Source organism: Bubalus bubalis, chromosome 23 (genome assembly GCF_019923935.1).
Source record: "Bubalus bubalis isolate 160015118507 breed Murrah chromosome 23, NDDB_SH_1, whole genome shotgun sequence".
Taxonomy (NCBI): Eukaryota; Metazoa; Chordata; class Mammalia; order Artiodactyla; family Bovidae; genus Bubalus; species Bubalus bubalis.
The window spans coordinates 17412805-17433624 of NC_059179.1; the positions used below are offsets into that span (position 1 = coordinate 17412805).

At 41.1% G+C, this 20820-nt stretch overlaps 1 protein-coding gene across 7 annotated transcripts in view; it reads left to right on the top strand.

Annotated features, from left to right (window-relative positions):
- ENTPD1 (ectonucleoside triphosphate diphosphohydrolase 1) overlaps positions 1-20820 on the top strand; it is a 100518-nt gene that overhangs the window by 17342 nt on the left and 62356 nt on the right. The gene's annotated exons all lie outside the window — the stretch shown is intronic.

Below are 20820 nucleotides of genomic sequence, written 5' to 3' on the forward strand. Positions count from 1 at the left end.
CCACAGCTACTGAAGCCTGTGCACCCCAGGGCCTGTGCTCTGCAACAGCAGAAGCCTGTGTACTGCGATTAGAGAGTAGCCCCCACTCACCATAGCTAGAGAAAGCCAATGAAGACCCAGCACAGCCAAAAATAAAATAAATAAAGAAATATTTTTTTTTAAGGAAGAGGAGGGAGTGGTTGGCTGGATCTAATGCTGCTCATGGGTCAAATAAAGTGAAACTGAGAAGTGACCATTGCATTCAGCACAGTGGAGATCCATGGTGAGCTCCGTAAGAGGCCATTTGGTGGAGTGCTGGGAGCCAAATTCTCACTGGACTTCATCCTGTTGCTTCTCCTCTCCCCTTCCTCTATCCCTGAACTAAAGTGGAATCAGTGATATCTGGAGAACGTGGTTGAGTGTGAGAGGGGCATGGTTCCTCAAAGGAAATTCAGAGTCTTGGTACCAGAAGAAGGGGAAATGGATTTTTGGCATACAATACAGCAAATGTTCACTTTGGCTAGAAATAGCCAGTTTCTGTCCTGGGTATCCTATTTACAGCCTCTACCATCAGCTCTCTGTAAAGTTTTTTGAGAAAGGCAACTTTTATAAGAAGGCTTATAACTTGGTGCTGATAAACCATCCATATGGCAGTCATTTTCTTTGAAAGGCGGAAGCCCTACAGGGCCAAGAAGTGTGTACTCTTTTACACATGTGTCTTTCTCAGTAAGCTCACTCCAGGATTCAGACTATGAAGACAGCCCAAACACCAGGCTCCCAGTCACTGTTGCACTTTCCAGAACTGCCTTATGGTTTCATATAGTATATCTGTTTTCAAAATCCAATGATTTGGAGAATTATGCACCCTAAGACAAGATAAGGGCAGGATAGACATGGAGAAAGTGTCAGTTGCTCAGTCCTGTCTGACTCTCTGCAACTCCATGGACTGTAGCCCACCAGACACCTCTGTCCATGGGATTTCCCGGTGAGGTGCCATTCCCTTCTCCAGGGGATCTTCTTGACCCAGGGATTGAACCCGGGTCTCCTGCAGGGATTGAACCCGGGTCTACTCCTGTATGAACCCGGGTCTCACACAGTTCAAGTGTGGTCTAGATATTTCTGCATTTGGCATTTTAAGAAGACTCAATGAATGTTCATGCTGGAAAGTCACTTGAGTATTCTCAGATCTCTTCATTAAAATATAATTAATTGTATTGCTGCCTTTTAAAATTACACAAATAATACAAGTTTTTTAATGGAAAACCAATACAATATTGTAAAGTAAAAAAATAATAATTAAAGATATAAAATTTTTACTTAAAAAAATAAATAAAATTAAGTGCTTAAAACAAAAATAAATAAATAAATAAAATTTGGGATAAATAAAGAACAAATAAGAAAACAAAAATCCTCTGTAAGCTCACTGTTCATACATCATTCTCATTTAACTTCCCTTTTGTTCTGTTTTCTCCTACTTATTGTTCTTACTTATTTTCTAAAAATTTGGAGCCATCTTATCCATACTGATTGTAATCTTATATTTTACTTTATAATTTACTAGGACAATCAAATTGTTTGGGGGTAAGATTTTTTTAAATCAATTAGTTTATTTTGGGCCGTGCTGGGTCTTCGTTGCTGTGCATGGGCTTTCTCTAGTTGCACTGAGCGGGGGCTGCTCTAGTTGAGGTGCACGGGCTTCTCGTTTCATCAGCTTCTTTTGTTGTGGTGCACAGGCTCTAGGAGAAGGGAATGGCAACCCACTCCAGTATCCTTGCCTGGAAAATCTCATGGACAGAGGAGCCCGGTGGGCTGCAGTCCATGGGGTCGCAAAGATTCGGGCACGACTGAGTGACTAACACGCTTACACACACACGGGCTCATAGGGTACACAGGCTTCAGTAGTCATGATGGATGGGTTTAGTTGTACCTCAGCATGTGGAATCTTCCCAGACCAGGGATCAAATCCTTGTCTTCTGCATTGGCAGACAGATTCTTAACCCCTGAACCACCAGGGAAGTCCACCATGATTTTTAATGACCATATATGCTATGCTAAGTCACTTCAGTCGTGTCCGACTCTGTGCAACCCCATAGACGGCAGCCCACCAGGCTCCCCCGTCCCTGGGATTCTCCAGGCAAGAACACTGGAGTGGGTTGCCGTTTCCTTCTCCAATGCACGAAAGTGAAAAGTGAAAAGTGAAAGTGAAGTTGCTCAGTCATGTCCGACTCTTAGCGACCCCATGGATTGCAGCCTAACAGGCTCCTCCATCCATGGGATTTTCCAAGCAAGAGTACTGGAGTAGGGTGCCATTGCCTTCTCCGAATGACCATATATAGTACTCCATTATTTGAACATATACCATATATTTATTTAACCATTACCTTTTGTGGAATATTTAGGAAATTTCCAAATATTTTACTATTACAAAAACTGTTGTGGGTCATCTCACAAGATTTCTTTAGGATAAATTCCTAAAAGTAGAATTTGTAAATTGATCTCCAAATTACAGCAGTATCTGAGTGACAGAAGTATTGAAGTCCTGAGTTGGGAAAGAATGTGCCCAAGCCACCTTGTCAGTGGCTGAGTGTTTTGGAGTCCAGCTGCTCTGTCTTTTGAAAGACCCCTTTCCTTGACACCATGCCTCCTTGTTAGTGATGTCCTGCAGAACTTCTTGACACTGATGACATATACTTTTTCCCTGCAAACTCTGCAGCTCCCACTCATGCCAAACTAGTCCTCTAATTCATCTGTGCACATGAACTCTGAACGGTTAGAGACACTTTTTTTTCATGGGAGACGATGTTACTCCTCAGGTGCCTTCCCCTTTGGGGCTGTAAATGTTTCTTCATTAGTCAAGAGCCACACCCCCTGGACATTCCTTCACACACATGATGTGTTACTGAGATTTCTCTGACTTCTTTTTACCCTTCCTGATTTTATATTTTCTTTCTAGAATGCTGCTTCACAGTAGTGCTTCTCTGAAGCAAAGCCACCTGTCAGTGGACTCCATGACCGAGTCCCCCTCCTAAGCCAGTCATGGTTCACTTTGACTCAGCCCACCCCATCCAGCCAGTGGGCAGAAACGCAGCAAGGCCTTCACGTTAGAGCAGGTTGTACTGGTGACTCTTCTGTAACTGAGAAGCTTTTAAAAGGCATTGGCAGTTTGGCCAGTTCTTAACCTAAGAGACCTTCCCCAATTGACAAATAAATTTATTAGGTTGAAGCTTTTGAAAGACTGTTTTCTAAGATCAAAAATTGTCAACTCTTGTCACTTTCTTATGACTCATCCTAATATGTAAAATGATCTTAGATGTCAAGGAAACATACCACTTGCATATCCCAGAATATCCCCAAGACAGATTCTAGAAGGTCTTCCACGGACTCCTAACACCCAACGAGGGCTGCATTTCTCACATATCAATAGGAAAAGTTTTTCATTTAAAAAAATTTTCATTGTTGTTGAAGAGGTGGGAAAATTAATATTCCCATATTGTTGGCCAGAATGCAGTGGGTAAGCTTTTCTAGAGGGAAATGTGGCTATAATTATTCAAAACCTTAAAAATGTGTACACTTTGACCCAGCACATCTACTAAGCACATCAGAACTTACCCTAAGTGAAGCAACCTGGATATGTACATAGATGTACCTTCAAGGATACTCATTAGAGCATGGTTTGTGATAGTGAATGATTAGAAATAACATAATGTACATGTCTAGGTGAAACAATCAAATAACTAAATGATATAGTAAAAGAATTTCCAAGGACAAAAGGAAAAAAAGCATTGTTAAGAAAAAAACAAGTTATAAAGTTGAACAATCAAGACCCATTTTGTTAAAAAATTTGTAAATGTAGACATTAAATATACACAGGAGGAAGACTGGCAAATATATAATGAAATATTAAAAGGACTATTTATGAGTGGGTTTTTATTTTCCTCTTTTATTTCTGTATTTTCCAAATTTTTAAAAGTAAGCATATAATATTTTGCAATCATAAAAAATTGTCGTGGAAAATTTTTAATGTTAAATGGAAAGTAACTTACTGACTACTAAATAATTAAGCAGGTAAGAAATAAATCTGAATTTCAAATAACAGGAGCAGATGAAAGTAGGAATTGAAATGAGAAAGTTATATTGGATTAAAAAAGAACAGGTGTTTGCAAAACTGAAAACCACTAAACTCTTAGTATCATAATAGTAAGATTGGCTACAATTCTCCTTTGTTTGCCTTGTAAATGAAGTTTCCCAGCACAGATCAATAGCTCCACAAGAGAACATGAGGACATCAAATAAGTCTCAAAGAATTACAGACCTTGATAATCAACTAGTTCAGTGGCTACAGAAGTTTTTTAATTTGATGTACTGGCAGGATTTCTCTTTAAGAAGTCAATATCAATTTTTATCAAAGTAATGCATGCATATAATTAAAGTGAAGTGAAAGCCACTCAGTCCTGTCCGATTCTTTGCATAGTCCATGGAACTCTCCAGGCCGTAATACTAGAATGTGTAGCCTTCCCCTTCTCCAGGGGGTCTTCCCTACCCATGGATCAAACCCAGATTTCCCTCATTGCAGGCGGATTCTTTACCAGCTGAGACACAAGAGAAGCTCAAGAACAGTGGAGTGGATAGCCTATCCCTTCTCCAGCAGATCTTCCCGACCCAGGAATGAACCAGGGTCTCCTGCATTGCAGGTGGATTCTTTACCAACTGAGCTATCAGGGAAGCAAGTCAAGTTTAATAATCATAGCAAAGAACTGCAGTCACCCATGCCATCACTTTCTGCCCGCCCCCTTACCCTTAAGTCCTGTTCTGCAGATTAACCCTTTAAATCTTTTTAGGATTTCTTTTGGCATTTGTGCTTACTCTGCTAATTTATTAATAGATGTTATCTGTTGCTTTCCTCTTGTAGTAGCTGAGTGCTTTGCTTTCTTACATTCCCCCAGGGTTGTTCTCTCCATACCACCACCACTATATGGTGATATCACAATTTCCGGGTCAATCAGTATCTGATATCTACCTTAGAAATCTAAGTTAAGTGTTGTTTGTGGCTTAGATTTCCTTTCCTGTGTGACTTTTCATTTTTACTGGTGTTAATAAGGTCTCATTTTTTTTTTTTTAAGTTTTAGTTAAAACTTTATCTGGGCCAAGAACATGTTTGTAAGGAAATGTTAATTACCATTTTCCACCACTCTTTGGATTCAGCTATACTGGGGCTGGGGTTTGGAGGGGGGGGCGAGACAGTATAACTAACATGTTAGCACAGCCAGCGAGCTAATGCATGCATAAAAGAAATGTGGTGTGAAATATTCCATTCCATCATTGCTTGGTACTCTAAATATAACTTCATTTCCTTTCTGATGATATTTCCTTTCAAATGAAGTATTTTTTAATATTTTACAGAATTAATGTATTCATAATATATTCATAGTTTCATAATTTCACATAGCACAGAGTTAAACAAAGTTGTTTTATCTTCAGCATTCATTTTTAAGTCCAATAAAGGTAAAAAGGGGAAAAATAAGCTTTCCTTTTTTTTTTCTCATCAGTTCAAAAAACTCATAAGCATATGTTTGTAAAACCTGGAATTTTAGGAGTACCTTAAAGTGGCTTCTGTTAATAATGAGTACTCTAGCAAGTCTCCTAGGGTTACCATAATGTAATGAAGAACCATAAATTGGGGAGCTTAAAGCAACAGTTCTGGAGGCCCAATGTTTGAAATGAGGGTGTCAGCAGCTCACCTGGAATCTGGTGGCTACTGACAAAGCTTTGCAGAATTTGTCTGTTGCTTTGCAGCCATACAACCCCAAATCTCTGTCTCCATCCTCACATGGCATTCTCCTCTCCATGTGTCTCCCTCCACATCTCCTTCTTCTGTGCGTGACTATCTCTCTACCTCTTCTCCTCTTACTTTTTTTTTAAAAAAAGTAAATTTATATTCTTTTATGTTTAATTATTTTTGGCTACACTGGGTCTTCATTACTTTGCATGGGCTTTCCCTAGTTGCAGTGAACAGGGGCTACTCTCTGTTTGCAGTGTATGGGCTTCTCTTTTCTATGGCTTCTCTTGTTGCAGAGCACAGGCTCTAGAAATCATGGGCTCAGTAGTTGTGGCACATGGGACATTTTTTCATCTATGTCTCTGATAGCAATTCTTTTTTGGTAAAACTTTTGATATAATTTCCTGCATAGTCAGTAACTCTTTTCTTTTTTGTCCCTTTTCTTTTCCTGTCTGTTCTTTTTTAACCGCTCCACCCCCACCGCACCCCCACCCCAACCCCCCGCCCGGCTTTCTGAATCTATTGTCTTGTTCCAGTCTAAGCTGGCTGGTCTCTTGGCCTGCTTCATAGTTGTCTTACTGGACTTCCCTTGACCTTTCTCCTGTGTTGATTCTTGGTTTGTACTATATCTCTTCCTCTTTCTAGGTTCACTACCTCATCTGGGTGGAGCACATCCTTCAGTAACTTCCTGAGAAAAGGTGTACTGGAGGAAAAATGTTGAGGCCTTTGTGTATCAGAATTTTGAAGTTCAATGCTATTCTAACTCCCAATTATTTTTATATCACTTGTTCCTTCCACCCCACCCTTCGTTTCCAGGAAGCACTTAGGATTTTTATTTATCCGTTGTGTACTGAAAATTATGCTGGTGTACTTTGGTGTGTGTTCTTCATCCATTGTGTTGGGCATTCAGCCCCTCCCATCTGGCAATTCAGATCTTTCAGTTTGGGGAAATTTTCTCATATGGTTTCTTTGATAATTTGCTTCCCACGCTGTTCTCTGTTCTTCTTTTCTGGAAGGCCTATTAGTCAGATGTTGTCTCTCATGTTAATTAAATTTCGTTTATTTTTCTCTCCTTACTCTTTGACAGTTGGCTCTACTTTCCAGGGTATTTCCTCAACTTTATCTTTCAACCATAACATTTAAAAATTTCTTATTTCAGCTTTTATGGTTTAAATTTCTAAAAGCTTGTTTTTATTTCCTGGTGGTTTCTTTAAACAAAGCTGTACACTCTTTTGGCCTCATAGATATAATATTTTCTTATTTCTCTGAGGCTAAAAATTGAAGTTTTATTCTCTCAGTTTTCTCTTTTTGTCACTGTTGTTTGTTTTCATTTCTGCCTTTCATGTTGAAGACTTTTTTCTTTATGTATTATTATCATCACACAGTTCTATCAGATTAGTATTATTATTATCCTCATTTTATTGTTAATGGTTCTTAGATCATTGTTTTATTTTTCCTACTGTGGATGTCTGGAAAAGTTATCATGGTCTGGGCATATCCACAGTCCAGCTTCTCAATCACATTGGGCTTTCTTTTGAGTCTTTAAGGTTTCTTCTTACTCTCCTATACTTTACCTCCCCCACCTCCCAAAGAAAGTTGTCTTACTATATTAGACAGCTCTGTTAGAAAGATATGATTGTTATATAGTCTAATTGAAACATTTCTCCTTCCCTGCATTTTTCCTCTGTCAGTAGCGCTAGTTCCATCCTGTGGGCCAAAGAGACGGACCAAACCTAAATCTGCCTCCATAGGATAGACCCTTAAATATTTGCAAGGATATCATCATGACTCTTCCATGTCTGTCATTCTCCAGTCTGAAGAGGCCTAGGTCTCCTACTGTATTTCCCTCTTCTGTCAAGCTCCAGTTGGCTAATGTTTTGGAAAGCTTTGGATCAGCTTTTAGCTGTCCAGATCTCACTCTAAGCATAGTATCTGTAACTTAATGCAGACTCCAGATGTGCTTTGAAACACTGAAACTTGAATGGGATATTCTCATTAATGTTTCCTACAATTGGTTTAGTTTTAACCTGGGAAGTTTCATGTGTTTCTTTTCCTAGTAGGTGATAGTTTTGAGAAGTTTCTAATAAATTTTAATTTCTGGGCGGTTTTTGATTAGGGTTATGGGTATGTTTATCCCTTTTGTTGATTACTGTTTTTTTTGTGGGAGTGCAGGGAGGTATGGGTACCAGGGAGGTGAGGGATAAAGAGGTAGAGGGCATAGGGAGGTAAGAGGGTGCAGGGAGGTGAGAGGGTGAAGGAGAGTGGGGACAGGGAGATGGGGCACAGAGTCTGCATCTGAGTCCTGTCTCCACAGGTCATCCAATTATTGGTGTAAAGCCTCTATGGGGCTAGAGGCTCAGGGTCTGTTGCAAGGACTGAATAAGAAAGTCCATGAAAGCAGTCATTATAGTGTCAGGAGAACAGCAGGTACCCAGCAAAAGTGAGGTACTATTAAGTGAAGTGAAGTGAAGATCTAAGAAATGAGAAGGCAGAAGCTGGGTGAGAATGTGGCAAGGGGAACATAGAGCAGAAAAAGGGAACAGCACGTGTCAAGCTCTGTGTCAGGAAGAGGCATGGTTTGTTTAAGGAACAGGGAGGTAGTCAAGGATAGAAGTGTCTAGTGAAGGGTTCCGGGTGGGAGACTCTTGGTTACTGTTTTAACTTCTTAGGATTTTCTTTTCAAGGCCAGTTGCACTTGACCTTGTTATTGTTGTTTAGTCTCTAATTCACGCCCAACTCTTTGTGACCCCATGGACTGTAGCCCATCAGGCTTCTGTGTCCATGGGATTTCCCAGGCAAGAATACTGGAGTGGGTTGCTATTTCTTTCTCCAGGGGATCTTCTCGACCCAGAGATCGAACCCACATCTCCTGCATTGTAGGCATATTCTTTACCACTGAGCCACCAGGGAAGCCCCTGACCTTAGATATTGTTAATCCCAAATGGAGGTGCTAAGATAAAATTGAAAAATGGAAAGATCTTGTTAATATTAAGTACATAAATAAAAGTATAATATGCATATCTGAAGAGGAAAACACAACAGAAACAGGGTTATTCCAGGCACCATGTTGAGCATTTTGTATATATTACCTCATTTGCCCTTTATAATAATCTTTGGAGAACTACCGTTATTCTCATATTGGAAGTAAGGAAGTGAGGCCAGTGCCTGGTATAACTAGGAGGGCCAAAGGTGAGATGCAGACCTAGAAACGCCAGATTCAAGGCTGACGGTACTGTCACTAAAGAAATGAAGCTCACACATGACATTTTGTGCTAATTATAGCTGATATTGTTGAATGGAATTCTCTAATTTACTAAGGTATACTGCATCTTTCTCTTTTCTCTAACAGAGCACACCAAGCATTTAAAAATGTATTTAATAGGTCAAGATGATGACACTGACATTCTGAGCATTAATTTTTGTGTTCTTTAAGGGCAGGGATTAAGTCTTATTCCTGTTTATGTATCTAGAACCACTCACATTCCAGGCAATCAAATATGATTCAGATCAGTGCAAGCATGAGTGAGTGCATAGTGAATGAATGGATGAATGAAATTATAAAATAGCACTGATCAAAGTTTTTCTATTAGTATTTTTAGACTTATTTGCCCCTGTACTAAGTCCTAAATTCCTGGCTTTGCTCTATGAGCTCACATGTCTGCCCTTTGTATGTTTTTTCCTTCCTGTCAGTGTTCTAAATGGAATATCTGTTGACATGAGATTTGCCTCATCTCTGCAGATGGGAGAGAGTGAAAGGAAGTTGCCCTGATTAGTTCAGGTCATCATGTCCAAGGGAGGGGAATAAACTCATGTTTGATCCAGCCCATGGCCATGTTGAAGGGTTTGGATCTGAGGAGTGGGGTCCAGCTCTGGGGGTGTCTGGGAAGTACATTCTTGGTCTGTGGCCACATTGTCAGGTAGGGAGATCTGTCTGCATGAGCACAGAGAGAACATCAGAAACTGAATTTAGGTCCTATGTAAAAGGAGTGGACCAGTAGAGGGAGTCAGCCCCCTAACAATTTGGTCAACATATATGGCCAGACTCTAGTCCTCGGGTGGAAATGAAATGAGGACCAGTACCTGGATAGCCAGACAGACTGTTACAGACTTTGGGATGGATTTAGCTAAGGAAGTTTGCCCAGATTCTTCCAGAGGGGACATGAGATTCTTTCCAGAACAATTAACACCAGGCATGGGAGCAATCATGGTTTTCCAGATGCTCTCCCACTAAGGTAAAGAAGTTCCTAATATATTCCAGAAGTTAGATGGGGTTCCTAATAAATTCCAGAAGTTTTCATCCTCAGGATGAAAACCAATATCTTTCCCAGAGCAGGGCAAAGCTGGACAGGGCAAACAGAGAGGGACAAAACGCTGGTGGAAGCTCAGTGAATAAGAGCTTCTTTCTTTTCTTTGGACCTTCTTTCCTCCAGTTTGTTAATGTCTTTCTCCAAATACACTGCTCTGAAGTGTGTAGGTAACACTGCAGAGATAGTGCCATGAAGGTACTGATTTGAAGTGATGCATAAAGGAGTTGGGCTTCCCCAATGGCTCAGTGGTAAAGAATCTGCCTGTAATGCAGGAGATGCAGCAGATGGAGGTTCAATCCTTGTGTCAGGAATATCCCCTGGAGGAGAGCACGGTGACCCACTCCAGTATTCCTGCAGGGAACCCCACAGACAGAGGAGCCTGGGGGGGTGCTGTCCATGGGGTCGCAAAGAGCTGGATACGACTGAAGCAACTGAACACAAGCACATAAAGGGCCCTTTTAAGAGCTTGACGTCCACTACGTCATTTACAACAGCCCTTTTTATCCCCATCAAGATATAGAGCATTCCCATCACCCCCAAAGTTCCCTCGTGATTCAGTACATACCAATTTACTTTTGATTGATTTATGGAGTGAAGAACTGAAAATCACATTATGGGTGGTACATTTCCTCTGTGCATCACACTGAAAGTGAGATGTTGACAAACTAGGTGGGTGGATGTGTCCAGAATGGGGAAGGATCCAGAGGCCATGTAATATAAGGGACATCTGTCAAAGGAGATAATGACATGAATGTGACTGGTACTGATATGGTAGTTCCAAGAAAACATTGGAAACTTGCTCCTGGTCAGTCAGGAAGGTTAGCCAGAGGAATTTAAGAGACTATCCAATATTGGATGAAAGGGTCATTTGGGGAAGTCCTGAATCTTAGAATAGGCCCTTTGAGGAAGTTCTGAGTAGGGAGGACATGAAGGAGGAAGAGAGAGAGAATTTCCCTGTTGCCTTGTTGACTCCATCCTGCATTAGTTCATCTGAACACTTCCTGTTTGTTTCCCCACAATCTTTCTGTTGTTTTACTTCTGCACTGAATTCTCTAAAAGCTCTAAGGATGGTTTTTAAACTTCCAGTCCTCTGTATCACAAATTCTATTGGTTTGGGGATTCTTGGATGATAATGGGAATGGTGAGGTGGAGCCATAGAGAACATCTAAGGTAAAAGGATGTGGGGCTGGACGTGGAAGCCTTGGTTGAATTGTACAACCCTGCCACGTACAGGGTGGACAAGTCCCCTTGCTGTTTAGCCTCAGCTTTTACATACCTGAATATGGGATTTGTGTGTGTGTGTGTGTGTGTGTGTGTGTTTCTTCTGTGTCCTGTAGAGTTTCTCTGGAGATCAGAAAAGAGAATGGACGTAAATGCGTGTTTGCAGACTCTTGTCAAGACCGTCAAAATGTAAAGTTTTGTGAGTATCACTGTTGCCATTGTGACAATGCCATTTGTTGAATCTCATTTAATTTGAAAGCTCCCTAACTCATAATAATTTAATTTGAAAGCTCCCTAACTCATAATAATTTGTGTAGTGGGGTCATTACCATGTTGGAGCCTTAATAGAGACTCTATCCATTATTCCCTAAAGGTCAACCACTCCAGAGTCACATGAGAACAGAAAACAAATATTGTTTGTGAATTGGTTTCAAGTACTGTCAGCTTCAAATGGAGGTCTTTGGGGGTCCTTGGCTGGCACATCAAGGGGGCATTTCAACAGAAAGAGGCTAAACCTTGACTAGACCTCAGAGCAAACGTTCCCTCTGCTCTTCACCTCTCCCTTTCTAAAGGAAAACATTTTCTACTTGTTTGGGTGCATGTAAACTTTATCTGCTTATTCTAATCCATTTCCCCCAAGCCTTCTTTTGCTTGTTCCATTTTAAACATGGAATAATTTTCTAACACACCCAGTTTTTATATTATTTTCTGTTTTAGGAGTTTCACAGTATTCCTAGAAATTTTGCCCAAGTGGCATTGTGCCTTAGTTATTTCATAGGTATGCATAAAAAAACCAATATCCATTTACATTCTTCCTGTCATTTTGATGGTAGGAAAAATATCTGAGTTTATTTTTAAGGCAAATCACATGACAAAAATAATAACAAAAATTTGTGGTTGTCTTGGGAACTCAGTTTCTAGGTATTGCTGATTATGGAAAGGAGGAACAGATTTGAAGATGGGACAGTTTGGTAACCAAGAAATAGAACAGCAGAGGACCCTGGAATAGGGGTGGAAGGAAATAGACCATCTATGTAAAATATATATATATATACAGGTTCCTAGTCAATTTTTTCCTTTTTTTTCTGTTTCTGATTACTATATCCTGTCTTCCTGAGGGTGGAATGCTTTATATAACCAAGTGATTTTCTTGTTCAGTTTTGTGTGTGTGTTTGTTTTGTTTGCTTTTCAGTAGGAAAGATCTGGGTAGCAATTTGTCCCTTTGCCAAACTCTTCATAAGACAGAGTTTCAAAGGGAAGAGACCTGAAGCCAAGAAATCCTGCTTTTTGTATTCCTGGATCTTTCTTGGAATAGCCCATCGTGTGTGGTATCTGAAGACGCAGTACCAGCACCAGCTGTGTATACAAGATCCTTAGAATACACAGACTTTATGGGAGCACTAAAAATGCGCTCCATGGTTTGTTGTCAGCATTTCCAGCACTTACTCTCACCAGTAACTCTTCACTCTGGCCGACCTCAGAGATGTGGGGATGTCTGTGAGCTCTGAGGTCTCTTGTAGAGAATAGGGGCTCTACCTGCAGGTGTGAAAGCTGGGAAAAGATTCTGGATTTACTCCCCACCACCCCAAGACCCTGGTAGACCCAGGAAGTGGAAATGCTGGAGGCCAATACTTGTATGGCCTTCTGGGTTGCCCACTGCATCCAACTTGTTGTTCTCCCAGGAAACCTTTGATGTACATCCAGGGCACCGAGGGCCTGTTGAAAGCACCCTAGGCCTCCATATCCTCTTCCTGAAGCTGGCAGACAAAGAGGAAGGAGGCAAGAGTTATTATCGGGAGAGGAAGTAAAGCTGGAGGCTGGGGTGAAGGTAGGATTCAAGGATCAGGATCTGCAAGGTTCCAAGGTCACTCCATCCTTCAGACCAGATTTGGGATGGGGTGTGTTGCAGGGAGTTTAAGCCTAAAGAGTGTGTCTGTGTCAGGCACAGGTGACAAGGACTGGATTCGTTTGCCTGTTTACTTCCCCATATGGATTAGTCAGGAAATGCAGATAACAGACTCTACTGCTGCATGTCAGCTGGACTGGGGACCCCTTTGATGAAGGTGTAGCACCAGCTCACATGACAGGACAGCTACTGTGGAGGTATCCCCCTCCCAGCTCTCTTCCACGGAAAACACTCCTCTCTTCTCTGATTCTGTTCTCTGCTGTGGTGGCTGGACAACTCCCCTCTGTTGTCACAAATCGATTTCAAGAAGGTTTCTTGTTCCAGGCCAACTCCATTGATCTTTCTCCCGAAAGGAGATAGAGCAGATGAACCAACTTCCAGTCCTAGTTCTGCCCTGTACTAGCTGTTTGACCTCAGGTTGGTATCTTACCTTCTCTGAATAGCAGTTTTTCCACCCATACGATGGGATTAAAATATGAGTACTTAGTTTATAGTTTTGTTATAGATATTAACTGAGATCATGAAACCCAGCCTAAGCTTTGGCTTAAGCAGAAATTGCTGGAACAACCTATTGTGGTCAAGATCATAAGATCACAGGATATGAAGGTCAGCCACAAAACCCAACCTAACAACTTATGAGACAGAAATAGTCCATTGCAACTTTTCTCAGAGGATGGCTAGGTAAACTGGTTCTGCTTGGCTGAAGGAAGTGGGTGGGTAGTAGGTGGGGGTGGGAGGGATAGAAGAGAATTAGATGAATATCAGTTCCTCCTGATAATTAAGAGCGTGGACTTGCCAGACTCAGACAAGCCTGTGTTCAGATTCCAGCTCTGCACTCAGTGTCTGTGTGACCATGAGCATATTCTGACTCTCAGTTTCCTCAAGTGCAAAAAAGGGTCTGATGGTATCTACAGTGTTGGAGGCTTTCACAAATAATGCATGTAAAGTGCTTAGCACAGTCCCTGGTGCCCAGCAAATGCATAACAAATGATGCTGGACGTGACTGTGAGGGTGACGGGAGCTTTTCTGGTCTGTAGTCCTTCTCTTTTCACCTGAGGAGGTAGGAAGGAGACAGGGTGAGTGCTGGGTAAAACTGGGTGCTGGTGAAGTAGATGTGTTACCTGAGGGCCTCATTTCTGAGCCTCTCATCTACCTCTGATCCTGTATGTCTTTAGCACTGAGCCACCTGTGAAGCCTTCATTACTGCCCTTCTTCCTTGATTTAATTCTGATTGAAAAGAAAGATATGGTTAGAAATGTAGGAGAAATAACTAGTTTATTTAGGCATTAATAATCCTAAAGGTGAGAAATACAAGGCAACCAGACACATGGCTTCAATTTTTAAGAAGGCAGATTAAAAAAAATAATCAGAAAGATGATAGGTGAGATTCCATGGCCAGATTTGGTAAAGAATATGGCTCAGAAAAGTTGAGTCTAAAAATGAAATAATCAACTAAATGAGAAATCTATTTACATAATCACAAGTAATCTTAATAGGTAAGAGAAGAGAAACATTTAAAACATTCATTTGACCAGAGGGAGTTTGATAAGGAGCTCAGAAATTATGGGTGAGTTTTTTCTTTTATGTGTTTCTCTATTTTCTAAAAATGTCTATGAGGACCATAACTTTTATAAAATTAAAAAAAAAAATTTCCCCAGATATTTGTACAATAGAGAAAAAATAGTGAGTGAGAAAATGTTTAGAAGCTAGGAGAATTCTTTTAAAAATAGTGTCACTTGGGCTAAGTATCATCTGGAGATTAGGCATGCAGGAAAAAATGCTAAAGATAACCAAAAAAAGTTATTTTGGTTATGATTCAGTTCAAGAACATGAGCAGGAAGGGAGATGCACAATGACAATGGATTTCACAAAGGAATTGGAACTCTGAGCTTCTATTTTGCTTCAGTCTAGAAAAATGCAGTTGGATCAATTCAAACTAAAACTTGCATTATTAAGTTATTAAGAAAGCCCCTGACTTTTCTAAATGAGTTTAAAGAACATGACAGAGATGACCTTTAAACTCTCAGAGTTAGCAATCTAAGTTATGAAATACGGGAGAGATTGGATTCAGGAAATTCCACATGAAGTTAATTCTTGGCAAAATCTTAAAATAAATATGGAAGATTTGTTAGAATCTAGAAAGAAAAGATCCCAACCACTTGAGCTGGCATGGAGTTTTTAAATCAAGTCATATCAAATCACCCCATTTGGGAGATGGATAGTTGGGGGCTAGAATTAATAAATTTTGGCAGTCTCTCAAATTTATAAAAATAGTGTACTCTACTTCAGCAAAAGATTCATAAAATTTTTAGTTATAGAAAACATCAAACAAAAAATAGTGTATAGTATAATAAACTGCTGCATACCTATTACCCATCTTCAACAATTATCAATACATGTTCTGAGATTTTTGTTTCCTCTGTTACTCTCCCTTCCACTAAGTCTTTTTGTTGTTGGTACTGGAATTTTTAAAGACAAATCCCACATATTATATAATTTTATATGTAAGTATTTTAGTATGAGAAAGATGTATAACAAAGTCTTTCATGATATGCTTAGAGATGAGATGGAGATATATGGACTGGATAAGAATGAACTAAGAGGATTAGCATTAGAATGAATCATGGCTAAATCATGTCAAATGTGTGAAAGTGTTAGTCATTCAATCATGTCTGCCTCTTTGCGACCCCAGAGACTGTAGCCCACCAGGCTCCTCTATCCATGGAATTCTCCAGGCAAGAATATTGGAGTGGGTTGCCATTTCTTTCTTCAGGGGATCTTTTCAAGCCAGGGATCAAACCTGGATCTCCTGCATTGCAAGTGGATTTTTTATTAAAAACTTTTTTCTAATCCTCAAAGACAAAACTCTTTATATACAAAACTATGTTCTGTTGGCTTGGAGAAGGAAATGGCAACCCACTCCAGTGTTCTTGCCTGGAGAATCCCAGGGACGGGGGAGCCTGGTGGGCTGCCGTCTATGGGGTCTCATAGAGTCGGACACGACTGAAGCGACTTAGCAGCAGCATGTTCTGTTGGCTAATCACACTTTCTATGTTTTCTGAACATAGATTGGTCTGAGCCACCAAATCGTGTCAAAGATGGTATGAAATCCACATTGAAGAAAGGTTATAGATCAGCAGTCCCCAAATTTTTAGGCTCCAGGGACCGGTTTCATGGAAGACAGTTTTTCCATGGACTGGGGACAGGGTAGGAATGCTTTCAGGATGATTCTCATAAGGAGTGTGCAACCTGGATCCCTCTCATGTGCACTTCACTGTAGGGTTCTATCTCCTGTGAGAATCTAAAGTTACTGCTCAGGCGGTAACACAAACGATGGGGAGTAGCTATATATACAGATGAAGCTTCACTTGCTCACCTGGCGTTCACCTCCTCAGTTCAGTTCAGTCGCTCAATTGTGTCCAACTCTTTGCGACCCCATGGACCATAGCATGCCAGGCCTCCCTGTCCATCAACAACTCCCGGAGTTTACCCAAACTCATGTCCATTGAGTCGGTGATGCCATCCAAACATCTCACCCTCTATCGTCCCCTTCTCCTCTTGCCTTCAATCTTTCCCAGCATCAGGTTCTTTTCAAATGAGTCAGCTCTTCACATCAGGTGGCCAAAGTATTGGCGTTTCAGCTTCAGCATCAGTCTTTCCAGTGAATATTCAGGACTGACCTCCTTTAGGATAGACTGGTTTGATCTCCTTGCAGTCCAAGGGACTCTCAAGAGTCTTCTCCAACACCACAGTTCAAAAGCATCAATTCTTCGGCATTCAGCTTTCTTTACAGTCCAACTCTCACATGCATACCATGACTACTGGAAAAACCATAGCCTTGACTAGACGGACCTTTGTTGGCAAAGTAATGTCTCTGCTTTTTACTATCTGTGATTTGAATGAAAACATAGAAAGTGTGATTAGCAAATTTGCCAACAGAACATAGTTTTGTACATAAATAGCTTTGTCTTTGAGGATTAGAAAAATAATAAAGAAGTAAACACACTCTATGTTGCTTCATAACTCATTGGGATCAAGGGATAGAATTTAGAATGTAACAAGGCTTGAATCAAGATAAGAGCTTCTTGATAATTACAGATGTCTGTCAAAGGCTAGGACTACATGGACATGTAGTGTAGTCCTGACTCCAATGACTGGCTCATCAATGGAGAAGTTTACTGAAGAGGTTAAATATCCATCTTTCAAGAATTCTGTAGAACTGGATTTGCCACTTAGGAGAATTTTGAAACCTTGGTTGTGCATTAGAATCACCTGAAGGGCTTTTAAAATGACCAGTACCTGGGCCCAGTCCCAGCAATTCTGATACAATTGCTCTGGGTAGGACTGGAAAAAGTCCCAGGTGAGTCTCCTGTAGTCAGGGCTGGAACCTTGAAGTGCAGAAACTCTAAGGATCCTTTCAACTTTGAGATTCTTTTTAATCTGAAAAAGATAAATCCCATTCATTCCCCCAAAGTCAGAATGGTGGAAAGCCTGAATATGATGCCGAAATCAGACACAAAAATTACTTCAGGGAAGGAAAAAGAATGATTTAAGTGAAACTAAAATTGCTGGAGGTTACCAGGAGGGAGTGTGTCTTAGAGGAGAAGTTGCCTGTGTGGTTGTGGAGAAGGTAGGAGTGAAGCTGAGTGGGTATGGTACAAGGGGAAGGAAGTGGAACTGAAAAGACTGAAAAAAGGTCTGAAGATATACTAAAACCAGGATGGTCCTGGGCACCATTAGAGTGCCCCACCGGCCCCCAGGTTAGGACAGCACACAGAAAACCTCTGTTGTTCTAGTCGCTCCCCTTGAAGAGAGAAGATGTCTTGTCTGTACATCTGAATGTATCACACTGACATGCTGAGCAGTTGCTAAGGCTAAAATCTACATGCACTCTAGCTATTTTTTCCAGTGATAGTGTCTTGCTTGCTTGCCTGGCATCTTGCCAGGGTGCTGGTGCTGGGCTCAGTAGCTTGCTTTGGGATACCTTGGAATCCCTTATCCTACCCCTCCCCACCAACCTCTGCTGAAACTTCCTAGAGTGACTGTGAAGTTTGTTTCTTTGAAGAGCTTCTTAGCAATTCCCTCACTGCTACTTTAACCCCTCTTCCACCATTGTGTTAAACAATCCTGAAGATGGCTTCACAAATCTGGCTGGCTGCAGAAACGGTGAACCAGGGCTGCCTTTAAAAAGGAGCCTGGAGGTGTTTCCTAATTTCCCTGTGAGGAAGAAACTGGAGGCACGCTGCCCATACATATCTTCACAATCTCTTCTAAAAAGAGAAGTATATGTGTGGTATATGTTGAGTTGTTTGCAAAATAGCACAGAGAAAATCCCTCTGAAATCATGGGAGAAAGACCCATGGTTGTACATATTTTTTCTTTATATTTATAAAGAATACATTGGATACAGTCTTTCCCCACTGTACCCCTAAAAGCCCTCACAGCTTCTCTCTCTATTTTAAGAAAATATCAGCCATTACGTGGGAGGTAGCAGTGATTTTCAAAGTGTGGCCCCGGGACCAGCATTACCTGGAAACTTGTTAGAGGTACGCATTCTCTGGTCTCACTGCAGACATACTGAATCAGAAACTCTGAGGGTGGGGTCCAGTGGTTTTTCCTTTAACAAACCTTTCTGGTGATTCTGACAGGTTGATGACTGAGGCCGGGGCTATAGAAACTATATCCTTAGAAGGTTCTCTAAAGGAGTTAGTTATACAGAGTTTGCCCTCTGACACAGTACTTAACAGGAAAACTGCAAGCTGAAGAAACTTCAACTGCCATTGAGTCAGGGTGGTGAGTGGGTTTGACATTTGCTTAATAAAAAAAGGTCATGTGGCAGGAGAGAAAAGCTACTAACAGAGAAGACTAAAACAAAAAGAATCAGAATGACAAAGCAGTGGGCAATCCAGTTAACTCTTGTCATTACAAAACTAGAAAGTTCCTATTCAAGTGACTATAATTGCTAATGTATATACAATACATCGAAAAGAATTTTAAGCTATGAATTTTTTTAATATGCTGTATTTTGTTTCACCTTGGAGACATAGCTTGTTGTGAAAATATTTTGTCAAGTAAGTCTAGTCAGTTCTTAATTGAAGCTCTGTGTTGACAGGAAAATAGAAATTTGCTGAATTTTAAAAGCATGATTTGGCTGCTATTAATACGTAATTGGGATTTTGTGGTAAAGGATCACAGATGCCAAAAATGTGAAAAAGTTATAATCTTAATCATAACCATATTGACCATAACAACAATAATAATAATCATAGCTACATTTATCATTTATTGAGTGCCTACTGTGTGCAGACACGGCTGTGTGCTTGGCTCTAGGGATAAAGTTGTGGATAAGCAGACCTGGTCCTTGCCCTCTGAAGCAATGGTTCCCAACCTTGGCTGCATATTAGATGCACCAGGGAGCCATTAAAAAATAGCAATGCCCAGGCTCCACCTTGATGATTCTGATTTAATTAGTCTGGGATGGGATTCGGGGGTTAGTATTTTCACAAAATTATTCAGTGACTTTAATGTGCAGCTAGAATTGAGAATTACTGAGAAGGCAATGGTACCCCACTCCAGTACTCTTGCCTGGAAAATCCCATGGAAGGAGGAGCCTGGAAGGCTGCAGTCCATGGGGTCCCTGAGGGTCGGACACAACTGAGCGACTTCACTTTCACTTTTCACTTTTCACTTCCATGCATTGGAGAAGGAAATGGCAACCCACTCCAGTGTTCTTGCCTTGAGAATCCCAGGGACGGGGGAGCCTAGAAAATGAAGACTTAGAAAGATCAAGTAAGTTGCCAAGATAAGTGAGACCTATGGGGTCTCACAGAGTCGGACACAACTGAATCGACTTAGCAGCAGCAGACAAGGTAAAAGATTTCAGCATGTAGCTAATGGATTGATTGATTTTTGTTTAGTCGCTAAGTTGTTTTTGACTCTTTTGTGACCCTATGGACTGTAGCCTGCCTGGCTCCTCTGTCCATGAGATTTCCCAGGCAAGAAAACTGGAGTGGGTTGCCATGCCTTCCTCCAGGGGATCTTCCGGACCCAGGGATTGAACCCACATCTCTTGTATTGGCAGGTGGATTCTTTACCACTGAGCCACCTGGGAAGCCCAGCTAATTAATTACAACAGCCTTAAGCGATATGAAGAAAACATTTAGAGTGCTGTGAGGAGTGCCAGTTAGTGTGGAGTTCATGGATGGGGTTTCTGAGGCATCCTTGAGGAGGTGACTTTCACCTGTACTCTAGAGAGAGTGGGAAGAGAATGTTCCAAGCAGAGTTAAAAAATTGTGCTAGGAGCCTGTGGCAGGGGAAGAAAGGTGAAGTGAGAGCTGAAAGGAGGCAGAGTGAGGGAAGAGAGGTGATAAGAGAGGCTGGAACCTGAGGAGGGGCAGAACCTATGAGATACATGAAGGATTGTGGTCTTAAAGTAAAGTGAAGCTATGAAGGGTCTTAAGTAACTAGTGGGTTTTGTGATCCTATAGACTCTGTGAAAAGTTCACCCCGGTTGCAGTGTGGAAAACAAGTTGTTGAAAGGCAGGAGTGTATGCAGAGTGACCAGCCTGCCATGGGAGGAGGTGGTGGTTGAAGTAAGAAGGTGGAAGAGTGGTGGGGGAGGAGAGGGCATC